Below are 14,715 nucleotides of genomic sequence, written 5' to 3' on the forward strand. Positions count from 1 at the left end.
CCTGGGGCTCCTGCACCTTCACGAAGCTTCACGGAGGCTTCCGGCCTTCCCTCCGCTCCAGAGCTCCTGGGACTGATCTCTTGCTGCCTTCGGCTCAGCACTGGAGTTCCCTGCATGGCTACATGCCCACGGCTGTCCGTCTGGCAGTGGGCAGTCAGCCCCTTCTCCTTAATCAAGAGCTTCAGAGCCTAGAGAGCAAACTACATCCACGGTCACATCCCTCAAGACCTCCGACGTACACACTCAGCACTCAAAACTGTCGTAACTGCAACAAATCCTCCTGCCCTCTGTCCCCCCGCTGCACTTTAGGGGGGAGCGTTCCTGACGCCACACTCTCACTTGGATCTGGAGAAGGACACTTTCCCTAAACATTCATCTGTTCATTAGTGCCCTGGATCCGCCGGGCCCAGCACCAACCCCTCTCCTCAGTCAACCTCCCCTCCCTGTCTGTACCTTCGCAGGGCACCTTCCGTTTGCTTCCCTTATTACTGCACTTGGGGTTTGCTCATCCGCATCTTCCCCTGCCTCCTCCAAAGGGACCACGCACGGTTGGAAATAATATTAAAAGGTACTCACCGAGCACGTGCGGTGTGCATATGTGGTATACATATGTTACGTATGTCGTGTGCACATGTAGTCGGCGTGGGTCATGCGTGTACGTCATGTACATACGTAGAAGGCAAATGTAGTCTGTATATGTTGTGTGAGTGTGTATTGTATTATGTGCAGATATGACACCTCACATACGCTACCATATTTATTCTCACCATCGCCCTATGAGGGGGCCTCATGACGCCCATCTCACAGATGGGAAAACTGCACTGATAGAGCAGATAAGCACCAAGCCAAGAGCTGAGCCCAGCTCCCTTCCCACCTGACTCCAAATCCCTCTATGCAGCTATGGCAGCCGTCACACTACCCAGGCCCAGGCAGGTTCAGAAGGGAGCTGGCAGACTCGGAAGAGGAAAAAGGGCTGGGGAGAGGGAAACTGGCTGCCTCTTGACATTGCAGACTGCAGACTGTGGGGGGCGCCTAGGGCCCCAAAGTGTGAATTCCTTGAGGACAGGGTTTTGTGTAGGACAGAGCTTTGCCGGCTACAAGCGCGGAAAGTGGGCACGACGGACTCAGTGAAACCTTCAGCCAGGTAAGCAACAGTTTCTCGGGGTCAAGCGACACCACCGTAATCCACCACCCACCTGCGACAAGTCAACCCCAATGACACCAATCGATCCCCACCCTGCCCCGGCCCGCCAGGTGTCTGGGCATCACGTGGATTCAGGCTTCAGGCCGCTGAACGCCACGGCCTCCAAGAACCTGGTTCCAAGGTGGTGGCCGCCTCCACTCCACCCCAACACGTTGACGATGTGCAGCCTCCATGGCAAAAACCCAGCTGTTCTTGGCTGCAGGAGCTCATGCCTCTGCCCTTGGCCTCCCTTCCACCCCCAGCTCTGCCCACCCAGCAAAGCCTCCCAGGGAAACCAGCGAATAATGCTTGGCGAGCAGCCACCCCTGCTCAAATCCGCATCGAAGACTATGATAATAAATAATGCCGCTATCGGCCAGTGCATATTTACATTTTTCTGGCGAGGAGTGATGGATGGCAATTGTACCCTGGGAACAACATCGCCTTAGGAATTCTGCGCTCTTTTTCCTGCCTTGAGGGGATTAAAGGGTGAGCGAGACCCAAGGGGAGAAGAGCCATTAGACTTGGTAGTAGCAAGTTCCCAAGACTCTGTGTTTGTGCGGCTCGCGACGCACACAATGGGCCGGCAGACTCCCCGCAGAGAGAAGCCGGACAGCCGCCAGGGGACCAGACGGCTCAGAAGGGCACGCGGCACCTGAACGCGCACAGGCGCGCGCATGCGCAGGCACGCACACGGGCATCTGCAGCTATGTTGGCCTGAAACTACCTCTTTAAAGTTCATTGTCTTAACAAAAACAAAAAAAAAAAAAAGGAAAAAAAAGCAACTCCACCACTTTTACTGGGTTAAAGAATTAACTTCGTGATGCTCTACTTCTGTTGATGTACATTCGAAAAACTGTATTTTCAACTTTCACTCGCTCACTGAGTGGATTGTCAATACATACGCATTTTCGAGAACCCTATAAATCCCTGGAGCTCTTGGAGGGTGTGTCTTGTCTTTATACGCTCAGAACATACCTGGTATAATGCCGTGTCCATAGTAAATGTTCAGTAATTATCTGGTGAATGAATGAACGAACACACGAATAATGAACATCAATGCCTTTAAGCCCCAACAAGTTTCCCCAGCCGGCGGCCGATGAGACCATTTCGGTGTGTGGACTTTAACGTTTATTTATTTTTGGGACAGAGAGAGACAGAGCATGAACGGGGGAGGGGCAGAGAGAGAGGGAGACACAGAATCGGAAACAGGCTCCAGGCTCTGAGCCATCAGCCCAGAGCCCGACGCGGGGCTCGAACTCACGGACCGCGAGATCGTGACCTGGCTGAAGTCGGACGCTTAACCGACTGCGCCACCCAGGCGCCCCTCGGTGTGTGGACTTTAAAGGCAATCAGCGATCAACCCCACCGAAAACCCCCATCGGTTTACACACCTGGTGGAGCAGAAACTAGAATGTTCTCGCTGTGAGGTTCCACCCGAGGCTGAAAGACTCATCACACATTCCAGCTCACAGCTGAATTGCTTACATTAAATACATTTGACTTAAATAACAGAAGGAAAAATACGTTGAACCACTCCAAGGACATTCTTTGGCAAAGCTTCCTTTTCTGCATCAGTGGAAAAGTACAAGTTACAGCAACCTGAGTAAAGTGTCATTATCCGCGGATGCAAATCATGCCTGCTATTTCCTTTCCTGTGTGATATTCAGGAAGAGACTCCTAAGAAAGAACGCCGGGTCCATTCAGCCATCTATTCACTCATTCACTCATTCATTCTTTTTTTCTGCTGTGGCTGTGTGTGTGTGTGTGTGTGTGTGTCCTCCCAAACCTCCAGGCTATTTGGGAGAGCTGGCCTTGAGTAGAGCCCTCTAGCCCTGTCGTTCCCGGAAGGAGACTCTGCTTAGAGGCCTCTGTGCACTCTCTGCCTCACTCCTGGGAGCTGTGGCCCGGTCAGCTGCCTGGGCACCAGGAGGATTCCACCAGATCAACCGTGACTCGTCCCTCCCCAGGCGGGGCAACGTCCACCACTGTCCAGGCAGCCCGCGCCCCAGCCACTGGAGGAGAGAGTTCGCTCACCTCTCCAGAACCTGGCGGCAGTTTGAAGCCCAGAACTGTACCTGCCCGGGAAGCAACTGCCCTCTGCAGTGAGTGGCACAGCTCTGCTGACCCGTGCAGCTTTGTCCGAGCCGTCGCCTCCTCCTTCCGACATCCCCGGAGTGGCCTTCAATGAAAACATCCTCAATCTGAAACAACTGCTCACTTGGGAAAGTCACCAAAGTCAGTCACCCCCTTGGCCCCCTCTCAGGAGGCTGCAGGCTGGACTGGGCTCCCAGGCCTTAGGACAGAGGCCCGCATATTAGGGACACTCACTGAGGACTTCATATGGCCAACTATGTCCCACGTCCCCAGCCAGACAGACAGCTTCACGTGGGCAGGTGTGCTGAGACAGTGTGAATAAAGGATGTCTGCCAAGTAGAGTCGAGGAAGCGGATGGAGGAACTGACCTCAAGACATCAGAAGACCACTGGCAGACGACCCAAATGACAAAACGAATGCGCTCCTTCAGGCTGACTCAAGAAACACCAGGAGGAGGAGCCACAACTCTTAGTGTTAACTCGCAGGTTATTATATAAAGAGATCTAAAGGCAGGCATAACAGGCTAAATGTACTGCCATAAATTGTGTAATAAATCGGTTTGTGTACAAATACTATGCATATGGGAGCATCTGGGTGGCTCGGTCAGTTAAGCGTCCGACTTCAGCTCAGGCCACGATCTCACAGTTCGTGGGTTCGAGCCCCGCGTCGGGCTCTGTGCTGACAGCTCAGAGCCTGGAGCCTGCTTGGGATTCTGTGTCTCCCTGCCCCACCCCAACTCTTTCTCAAAAGTAAATAAACATTAAAAACATTAAATATGCCTATGTATGCCAACTATTTATTGTTGTATATTTATTACATTTCCACATTTATTCCTAAAAGTTAAAGGGAAAATACTTAAACTGTGTTCATAGTACATGTTCTAATTGAAATTAAAGGTCTTTTAAAAAACTGGAAGACAAAACAAAACAAAACCCAATGATTCATCCATGCCCACGGGGAGAACATTTCCTAAGCCACTCTGCCTGCACTAAAGCCGAAGAGGAAAAAAGACCGAAGGGCCGAGACCTCCCCAGAAAGGGCTAATGGGTAAAAAAATAACTTCGGGGGGAGGCAGAGCTGGATGTAAATCCAGGCTCCTGCATTTGATAACTAAGTATTACTGAGCAAGTTCATTAGTCTCTCGCATCCTCAGGTGTTCTGCTAAATACAGTGTTTGTGCACAGGTCCTATCACCACTGGCTGGCACATAGCAGGTGCCCAGGAAATTTTAGTTTCCTAAGTGAGGCGCTATTTCTAACAACTGTGAAAGATAGCGGGGAAGCATGGCTCCTGCCTCCACAGGCTTTGTTCTGGGATCCACCAAAGACACCAAGATGACAGCACTAGGGCTCAGTAAGACATGATTAGTCCAATGGTTCAACCATAGCCAGAGCCGGGGACCTCTCCCTCGTAGACACATGGCAGGCGATTGGGACAATAGTGAAGAAAGGTAGGGTACATTCCTTCATGGGGTCTCAGCTTCCACCTCTGCACTTTGGCATCTGTGGGTCCATCTATGACTCCATAATCGCAGACGTCCAGAAGCCTAGGGGTCTTTGTGTCTTGCTGAATTCCACAGCTAACTATGACCAATCTCTACACCATCTACGACTCTTCCTTCTTTCCATGTCTTCTGTTCTCCAATACTGTGGACAAGCAATGGGTCATCCTTGTGAACCTGTGTATACAACCACAGAGGAATGTCTCTGTTCTTGTGTGAGAACGGCCATCAGCCAAAAGGAAACATTCTCACTGGGTGACACTGGGAGAAATCGTCCAAAAGAGTTTGGAAGACTACACCTTTTCAAAGACCTTTTTTGGAAACGGCAGAATCATTTCCTGGGTAGTAAATTTTTACCCAGTGAAACAACATGTTTTCCCAGCCCATTTTTGTTCCTTCCTTGCTCAAGCTAATGGGGCTTGATAAGAAAGAAAATAACAATGGCACATTCCTACGCCTCCGATTGAAGCCAGTTTCAGGCCTGCTGCTGGGCTGGGTCAGTGCCATTTTTCAGCAAGACAAGCCCAGCCAAGGCTGGAAGCTACACAGGACCTACTTCCCAAACACCTGCTTAATTAAAGACCTCAGCGTTTGAGAACTCGCCTGTTGAAATCCAAGGACATCTGCACTCCATGTGTCTTATGGGTCCTGGGCAATAGTTAGGAACCAGATCTCTCTGTGTTTACAGCACTTTTCCCAATGCTTGATATTAAGCTTAGAATACAAAGCTTGCTTGTATGGCGCCTCTAATTAGGCAACAAATATGTGCTCCGTTTTTCTAAACGACAAAAAATCCTTTCCTCTTGGATGAAACCAGCTAGAAGGCAGGTTGCAACTTCTCTGTGGATTCTATTTTTCTACCCATAAAGTGAGAGCTGGGAGGAGAGTTCTGGAAGGCCCCTTCTAGCTCTGACCTTCTACAGAAAAAAAAAAAAAAAAACAACTATGCAACTAATGGAGATCATATTGTTTGGTCTTGGGTAATTATTTTCATCAGAGCGCTTGGAAAACATCAGCTGACTTTAGCTGCTTTCAAAATGGGCAGTGAATTGGCCAAGCCCATTCACGTTTTGCCAACATATGAATGGTCACTGCAGTTGTGGGGGGCAGGGACCAAGGAAGGGATGACACATATCTTCCTTCTTGAGTGCTATGCATCAAACTGTCCTGACAGTAAGGAGCCAAGACTGCTTACTACCAGCCTAGACGTGGTATTTTTTTTTTTTAAAGGGCATGAGGCTTTAGTTATTACCATGACTGTAAACCAAACAAACATGGCGCTCAGACTAGATTTCCACAGACTAAAATTCGTGCCATTTGCCCATCAACAGAGAAGGACTTTTGAACCCATACAAGCCAGCAGTTCCCAAACCTAGCTACCCAAGAGAATCACCTGACTCGATCAGAATGCCTGGGGTTGAGGCTTGGAAAGCTGTTTAAAGTAAGCTATGTGATTCCAGTGCAAAACCACGTCTGGAACTTGCCACACCAGACCAATACTTCACATACTTTGATGTGCATACGAGTCAGAGAGGACCTTGCTAACATGCAGGTTCCAGTTTGGCAGATTCTGCATTTCTAACATGCAACCAGGCAATGCCAATGGCTGCTGCTGGCCCAGGGCGCTTCGTTCTGTATCCGTGCAACCTGCTCAGAGTTTAAGAGGCCGTTCAAGAGAGGCTAGGAGAGAATTTAAGTGTTCAAATATCAAGCCAACAATTCCTCGCTGGATATTTCTCTAAGATCAACACTGCGGGTTACTATAGTATTGTGATTTTTAGAGTCTTATTAAACAAGTTCGTAGCACAGTCTAAGCCAGGCAGGATGCTTTCCTGGTGTACAGAAACGTCCATGATTCAATTCCACCCTATAAGTGCTGGAGCGCCTACTGCTGCGATGCCTTGGGCGAAAGCACTGTGCGCATTCCAAAGTTCTTCCCCGCTTCAGTTTGCCGGGGGTGCGTGATTTCCTAGGAGTAAACTCAATTTTCTGAATATTCACTAAGTTCTTAGAAATAGTGCCCCTAAAGCGATGACAAAAAGTGCAAAAGATGCCAGTTAGAACAAAGGACGGTGGGGGACCTGGGTGGTTCAGTCGGTTGAGCGCCCGACTTCGCTCAGGTCATGATCTCACAGTTCATGAGTTTGAGCCCCGTGTGGGGCTCCGTGCTGACAGCTCGGAAGTTGGAGCCTGCTTCGGATTCTGTGTCTCCCTCTCTTTCTGCCCCTCCCCCACTCATGCTCTGTCTCTCTCTTTCTCTTTCTCAAAAATAAATAAACATTAAAAAAAAAGGAGAGGAAGAAAGGACGGTGTCTTTCCTCCAATGCAGACCATCCCTTTTCCATTGTCTAGGAATCACAGCTCTTAAATCTTAAAATCTCCATTGTGTCCTCCCACAGTCTCCTCCTCCTTGCCCCCTCTGAGCCTACTCCTGCCCCACATCCTGACTTCCTTGTCACCCTCAGTGTCACAGTCCATGATCTCCTTGTCCCTGAACCTCTTCCAATGCTGTCTCAGTTAAGGGCACCACTGTTTTCTAGTATCCTGGGCTAGAAACCTCAAGCATCCCTACAATCTTTCCCTAACTCCCTATTCTCACACAATTCTCCTTCTGGAAATCTTTCAAATTCTCCTCTTTCTTTATGTCACCTCAAACACTTCAAGGCTTCACTGTCTTTTCTCTGAATGACCGAAATAACTTCATTACTAGTCTGCAGGCTTCCAGTCTCTCCCCCTCGACAGCAAGCTAAATGCAACCTCCAGAGCCATCCAAGACACAAAAATGATCATGTGGCTATACTCCTCAAAATTTTATATCGCCTCCTGAGAAACGTCAGAGCTTTCTTTTGGCACCTCAGCAACATAGCACATGAAGCCTACTTTCATACTCAAACATGTGCTAAGAACATCTAGCTTTATAGCACTTCATATTGTATTACATAGTTAGCTGTGTATGGCCCAGCTCCCTCCACTAAACCACGAGCTTCTTGAAAGGCAGAACTGGGCCTTATTCACATCTGTATCTTAAGCTCCCAGCACAGTGCCTAGCATGATGGAAAGTATGGAAATGAATTCTATTTGAGTGAAGGTACTTCGTTTACTTAGAGTTTTCTGAAAGCAAGAAGGGAAAGTCAGACCACAGGGCATCAGAGGAAACCGGTTCCATCATCCATTCTTCTGGTGACTTGTATCTCATTCCCACTGGTTGAAGGATATCTGGCATCCAGCTTCAACTCCGGCAGAGCCTTAGGCCTCAGCCTGTAGTGCCTGGGGCTTTATTCCCATCCCAGTCTTTGCCCAGGGCTGATTTGAGAGCGTTCTCCACCTCTAAAGGCTTTGACACACCATGCGCTTGGCCCAATGGAGTAAGTTACATTTCCTCTGTCCTCTTAGAGAGCTGGATGTCCGGTCAAGGACAAAGTTTATTTTTAACCATCACAAGAAGGAGGAACACCAGAGAAGGGAAAAGATACACGTTCATTCTGGCCTGAAAATGGGCACCAAGCTCTTAGGGGACAACCAGGAAATCCTATCCATTTTTCAGGCTTGGGACAAAATCCTCAGCCTGGCTGCCTATGAGAATACCCAGGTGTGCAAACTCACCCCAAGGAATGAGTCTGTCGTCAGCAACACACATTCCCTGCCAGGTCACGTTCAGAACACGATAACGAAATCTGCATGTGTTTTGTTCCCCACACCTGAGGTCAGGAACCCTGCTACAGCTTCTGACATTTGCTTTCTTATCTCTGAAATGGGGCCACTACCCCTGCCCTCCTAGTGCTTGCAGGCTAATGGGGAAGACTGACGCTGAACAGAAACAGATGTGTGGAGGGCATTGCAGAAGGCTATGAGAACATATAACTGGGAGTGTCCCAAATCTGGGAGGTGAGGGCAGGTCTTGACACTGGACGATGATGCAGAGAAATGGTTCCTTCACACACATCTATTCCTGGAACCCCAGGACAAGGGAGGGAAGTAACAGATGGCTCCTTCAACATAACAAATTACAAGCAATAGGCCAATAGGTGATTAAGAATATGGACATGTCATCCTGGGAGCAACCCACTATGCCTCCTCTCCTGCCCCCACGCCTCCAACTGGTTCCCCATCTCTAACAGACAAGCCCAGCACATCAGAGAATAACTGTTAAGGCTACAAGTCAAGAGGAAGTGAAACCTTAGGGTACAGGAAGAAGAAAAAGAGGTGACCATAGGGGAGAGTATGCTAGGGGTGCTGTCTCCTGGCTGAGGGGGGGCCACATATCCTGAGAGTCTGGAAAGGAGGGCCCCACCCCCAAAAAGCACAGACCTGAAGTAGCCACACATGTTTCCCACCACCCTTTGGCCTTGGTAAGAGCTGAATTATATCACTTGAGACTAAAATAAATATTTGAACTAACTGAACACTTTTCAGGATTGCTTGTTTACTTAGCCAATGGAATAGGGGCTATCCTTTTACATCCACCCTTCTGTGGTCACTAGCAGATTCTGGATTGCTTTGGTGTGGAAGGCAATGAGATCAAGGAGCTACATGTGGGGCCAACCAACTAACTTACTTGCCAGACCACTTTAGCACCTCCCCACAAAGAGCACAGTGCCCAAGTCCAAGGGTCAATAAAATTCTAAACAGGATTCGTTTATGCCACATACATTCACCACGAGCCAGTACTGCTATAGGTATTAGGGATTCAAAGATAAATGACATGGGTCACATATGTTTACAGTCTAGTAGGGAATAGTTACGGGAGCAGATAATTCCAATTCAGTATGGTCAGTTTCATAGCTAGAGCAATGAATGGGGTCCCGTCCAGGAGGAACAGGCTTCCTGGAACAGAAGATATCTGGGTGGATCTAGACAGATGATGTAGCAGAGGTTGCCACAATTGGATACGGTCCTCTGATATCCATTCTCCCAACTAAAGACTGTATTTTTCAGCTTCCCTTACAGTGAAATGTGACTATGTGACTAAACTCTGGCCAGTGAAACATAAATAAAAATATGTGTAACAACTTCTGAGTCACGCTTTAGAATAATGAGCGTGGGGTCCTTTTGTCACTTCTCTCTTCCCTCTGGGATGTAGGTGTGATGGTGAGGGCTAGAGCAGCCACATTGGATCCAGAAGTAAGAACCACATGTTGAGTTTGGCCAAGACACTCTACCATCCCTGAACCACCTGCCTCTGGACTATACCATGTGGGAAGATATAAATTCTCTCTTATCTAGACTAGTATGTTGAAGGTCTTTTTGTTATAGCAGCCTAGCTTGTACCCTAATACAAATGAATAGGAATTAGCCCAAAAAAGTAGGTGGGCTCTGTTATGGCCCCATCCCACTAAACCCAGGGGTGGATGCACACTGGCCTGGAGTTCCCCTGTGACCCTCCTCCAATAAACCTAAAGGAACTACAAAAAGGGAAACAAACAAAGCCCAAAGCTAGTAGTATGAAGGAAATAATAAAGGTCATGGCAGAAAGAAATGGTACTAAAAAAAAGAAACTAAAAGTTGATTCTTTGAAAAGACAAACAAAAGTGAGAAACCTTTAGATAGACTCACTAAGTAGAGAGAGAGGACTCAAGTAAATAAAATCAGAAATGAAAGAGGGGAAGTTACAACCGATACCAAAGAAATACAAAAGGTCATAAGAAACTACTATAAAAAATGATACATCAACAAGTTGGACAACTAGAAGAAATGGATAAATTCCTAGAAACATGCAGTCTTCCAGGACTGAATCATGAAGAAATAGAAAATCTGGATAGACTGATACTAACAAGGAGTTTGAGTCAGTAATCCAAAACCTCCTGACAAACAAAGTCAGGATGACTTCACTGGTAAATTCTACCAAACATTCAAAGAAGATTTAATACCTATCCTTCTCAAACTCTTCCAAAAAATTGAAGAGGAGGGAACACTTCCAAACTCATTTTATAAGGCCAGAATTACCCTGATACCAAACCCAGAAAAGAACACCACGGAAAAGATTACTACAGGCCAATAATCCTAATGAACATAGATGTAAAACTTCTCAACAAAATATTAACAAATTGAATTCAACAATACATTAAAGAGATCATACACCATGATCACATAGGGTTTATTCAAGGGATGCAAAGATGGTTCAACATTTGCAAATTAATCAGTGTGACACGCCACATTAACAAAACGAAATACAAAAATCATATGGTATATCACTAGACGCAGAAAAAGCATTTGACAAAACTCAACATTCATTATGATAAAAGCTCTCAACAGCACAGGCATAGAGGGAATGTGACATAATAAACATAATAAAAGCCATTTTTGACAAACCCACGTATAATATCACACTCGATAGTGAAGAGCTGAATGCTTTTTTTCTGAGATCAGGAACAAGACAAAGATGCCCACTTTTGCTGCTTTTATTCAACACAGCATTAGAAGTCCTAGCCAAAGCAATTAGGCAAGAAAAAGAAATAAAATGCATCCAAATGGCAAAACAAAAAGCAAAACTGTCACTATTTGTAGACAACATGATTTTATATATAGAAAACCCTAAAGACTTCACACATGAAAAAACTGCTACAACTAATAAACAAATGCAGTAAGGCTTCAGAACACACTATCAATATACACAAATCTGTTGTATTTTAATACACTAACAACAAACTATCAGAAAGAGAAATTAAGAAAACAATCCCACTTACAATTTCATTCCAAAGAATAAAATAACTGGGAATAAATTTAACCAAGGAGATAAAAGACATGCACACTGAAAACTACATGACACTGATGGAAGAGATTGAAGAAGACACAAATAAATGAAAAGATATTCCATGCTCGTTGATTTGAAGAATTAATATAGTTAAAATTTCCATATCCCCCAATGCAATCTATAGATTCTGAGTAATCCCTATCAATATCCTAATAGCATTTTTCACAGAAACAAAACAAACAATCTTAAAATGTGTGTGGAACCACAAAAGATCCTGAATAGACAATGCAATCTTGAGAGAGAGAAACAAAGCTGGAGGCATCACACTCCCTGACTTAAAACTACATTACAAAGCTATAGTAATCAAAATGACAAGGTACTGGTATAAAAAGAGACATACAGATCAGTGGAACAGAACAGAAAACCCAGAAAAAAAACCCATATGTATATGGTCATTTAGTTTATGACAAAGGAGGAAAACAGGGAAAGGACAGTCTCTTCCATAAATGGCATTGGGAAAACTGGACAGTTACATGCGAAAAGAAAGAAACTGGATCACTATGTGACACTATACACAAAAATTAACTCAAAAGAAGTCAAAGGCTTGAATATAAGACCAGAAACCATAAACTCCTAAAAGAAAACATAGATGGTAAGCTCCTTGACATTGCTCTTGGTGATTTTTTTTTTTTGGATCTGATTCTAATTTTTTTTTTCAACGTTTATTTATTTTTGGGACAGAGAGAGACAGAGCATGAACGGGGGAGGGGCAGAGAGAGAGGGAGACACAGAATCGGAAACAGGCTCCAGGCTCTGAGCCATCAGCCCAGAGCCCGACGCGGGGCTCAAACTCACGGACCACGAGATCGTGACCTGGCTGAAGTTGGACCCTTAACCGACTGCGCCACCCAGGCACCCCTGGATCTGATTCTAAAGGCAATGACAACAAAAGCAAAAATTAAAAAATGAGTTATACGAACAAAAAAGCTTCTGCACTGGGGCGGCTGGGTGGCTCAGTCAGTTAAGCATCTGACTTCAGCTCAGGTCATGATCTCGCAGTTTGTGAGTTCAAGCCCCCTGTCAGGCTCTGTGCTGACAGCTCAGAGCCTGGAGCCTGCTTCAGATTCTATGTCTCTCTTTCTCTCTGCTCCTCCCCTGCTCCTCCCCTGTTTGCACTCTGTCTCTCTCTCTCTCTCAAAAATAAATAATAAACATAAAAAAAATGTTTTAAGATGCTTCTGCACAACAAGGAAAACCATCAACAAAATTTTTTAAAAATTAAAAAAAAGCAATCTACTGAATGAGAGAAGATATTTGCAAATCATATATCCAATAAGGGGTTAATACCCAAAATATATAAAGAGCTCATACAGCTCGATAATAAAAAAAAGCAAATAAACAATCTGATTTTTTTTAAAAATGGGCAGAGGATCTGAATAGACATTTTTCCAAAAAAGATATACAGAAGATGAAAAGGTGCTCAACGTCACTAATCATCAGGGAAATGCAAATCAAAACCACAATGAGATATCACCTGTGAGAATGGTTATTATCAAAAAGACAAGAAATAACAAGTGTTGGTGAGGATGTGGGGAAAAAAAGAACCCTGGTGCATTGTGGGTGGGAGTGCAAACTGGTGCAGCCGCTGCGGAAGATAAGATGGAGTCTCCTCAAAAAATTAAAAATAGAGCTAACATAGGAACCTTGTCTACTTCTGGGTATTTATCCAAAGAAAATGAAAATGCTAATTCAAAAAGATATTTGCAACCCTCTGTTCATGGCATCACTATTTACAATAGCCAAGATAGGGAAACAATCCAAGTATCCATCAGTGGATGAATGGATAAGAAAGTTAAGGTACACACACACACACATACACACACACACACACACGCGCACACACACAGGAATACTACTCAGCCATGAAAAAGATTAAATCTTGCCATTTGTGACAACATGAATGGACTTTGAGGGTATTACGCTAGGTAAAATAAGTCAGACAAAGAAAGGCAAACATGACTTTACTTATATGTGGAATCTAAAAAACAAAACAAGTGAACGAACAATACAAAACACATAGATACAAAGAACAGACTAGTGGATGCCAGAGGAGAGGGAGGCTGGAGGGTGGATGAAATGAGAGAAGCAGATCAAGAAGGACAAACTTCCAGTCATAAAATACACAAGTCATGGGGACATAATGTACGGCATGGTGACTATAGTCAACAATATTGCACTGCATACTATGTAACTGTGATAGAGGGAAAGTAGACTACTTGTGGTGATCATGTCACAGGATACACAAATACAACATCATTACGTTGTACACCTGAAACTAATATAATGTTATATGTCAATTACACCTCAATGAAAACTTTAAAAAAGTAAGCGAGGAACGGCGTGTGCAAAGGCACAGAGGCACGAGAGGCACAGGACATTCAGGGAGCCAAGAGCAGTTAAAATGGGTGAGCACAGAGAGCGCAGGGGGATGAGGGACAAGGGCCCATTTGTAAAAGGGTCACATGCCATGCTAAGGATGCTGCAGGAGGAGGAAGAAATGGGAGCAGAAAGAACCGGAAAGGGGGAAATAAAAGGAAAAAGTGAAGAGACAATGAGGAAGGAAAAACAAGAGAGAAAGAATGAAAACACAGCTGTCCTCTCCCACATGTGGGTACTTATGGCTCTCAACTGACTGCTATGAAAGTCCTAGCCCTTGTAGTTCTGCAAAACTTAGCATTAAGTTTTATGGATTAAAAAAATTTTTTTTGAGAGAGAGAGAGAGAAAGAAAGAAAGAAAGAAAGTGCACGTGAGATCAGGGGAAGGACAGAAAGAGAGGGAGAGAGAGAATCCCAAGCGGGCTCTGTGCTGACAACACAGAGCCCAACAGGGGGCTCAAAATCACGAGCTGTAAGATCATGACCTGAGCCGAAATCAAGAATCAGACGCTTGGGGCGCCTGGGTGGCGCAGTCGGTTAAGCGTCCGACTTCAGTCAGGTCACGATCTCGCGGTCCGTGAGTTCGAGCCCCGCATCAGGCTCTGGGCTGATGGCTCAGAGCCTGGAGCCTGTTTCCGATTCTGTGTCTCCCTCTCTCTCTGCCCCTCCCCTGTTCATGCTCTGTCTCTCTCTGTCCCAAAAATAAATAAACGTTGAAAAAAAAAAAAAAAGAGTCAGACGCTTAATCGACTGAGACACCCAGGCGCCCCCATTAAGTTTTATGTTTTGATGAGCTCTCTGAGTTAG

The 14,715-nt window shown here is 45.6% G+C and overlaps 1 protein-coding gene across 7 annotated transcripts in view; it reads right to left on the reverse strand.

The window, feature by feature from the left end:
* The window catches only part of FBLN5 (fibulin 5), an 81,734-nt gene that overhangs the window by 25,021 nt on the left and 41,998 nt on the right, over window positions 1-14,715 (reverse strand). The gene's annotated exons all lie outside the window — the stretch shown is intronic.

Source organism: Leopardus geoffroyi, chromosome B3 (genome assembly GCF_018350155.1).
Source record: "Leopardus geoffroyi isolate Oge1 chromosome B3, O.geoffroyi_Oge1_pat1.0, whole genome shotgun sequence".
Taxonomy (NCBI): domain Eukaryota; kingdom Metazoa; phylum Chordata; class Mammalia; order Carnivora; family Felidae; genus Leopardus; species Leopardus geoffroyi.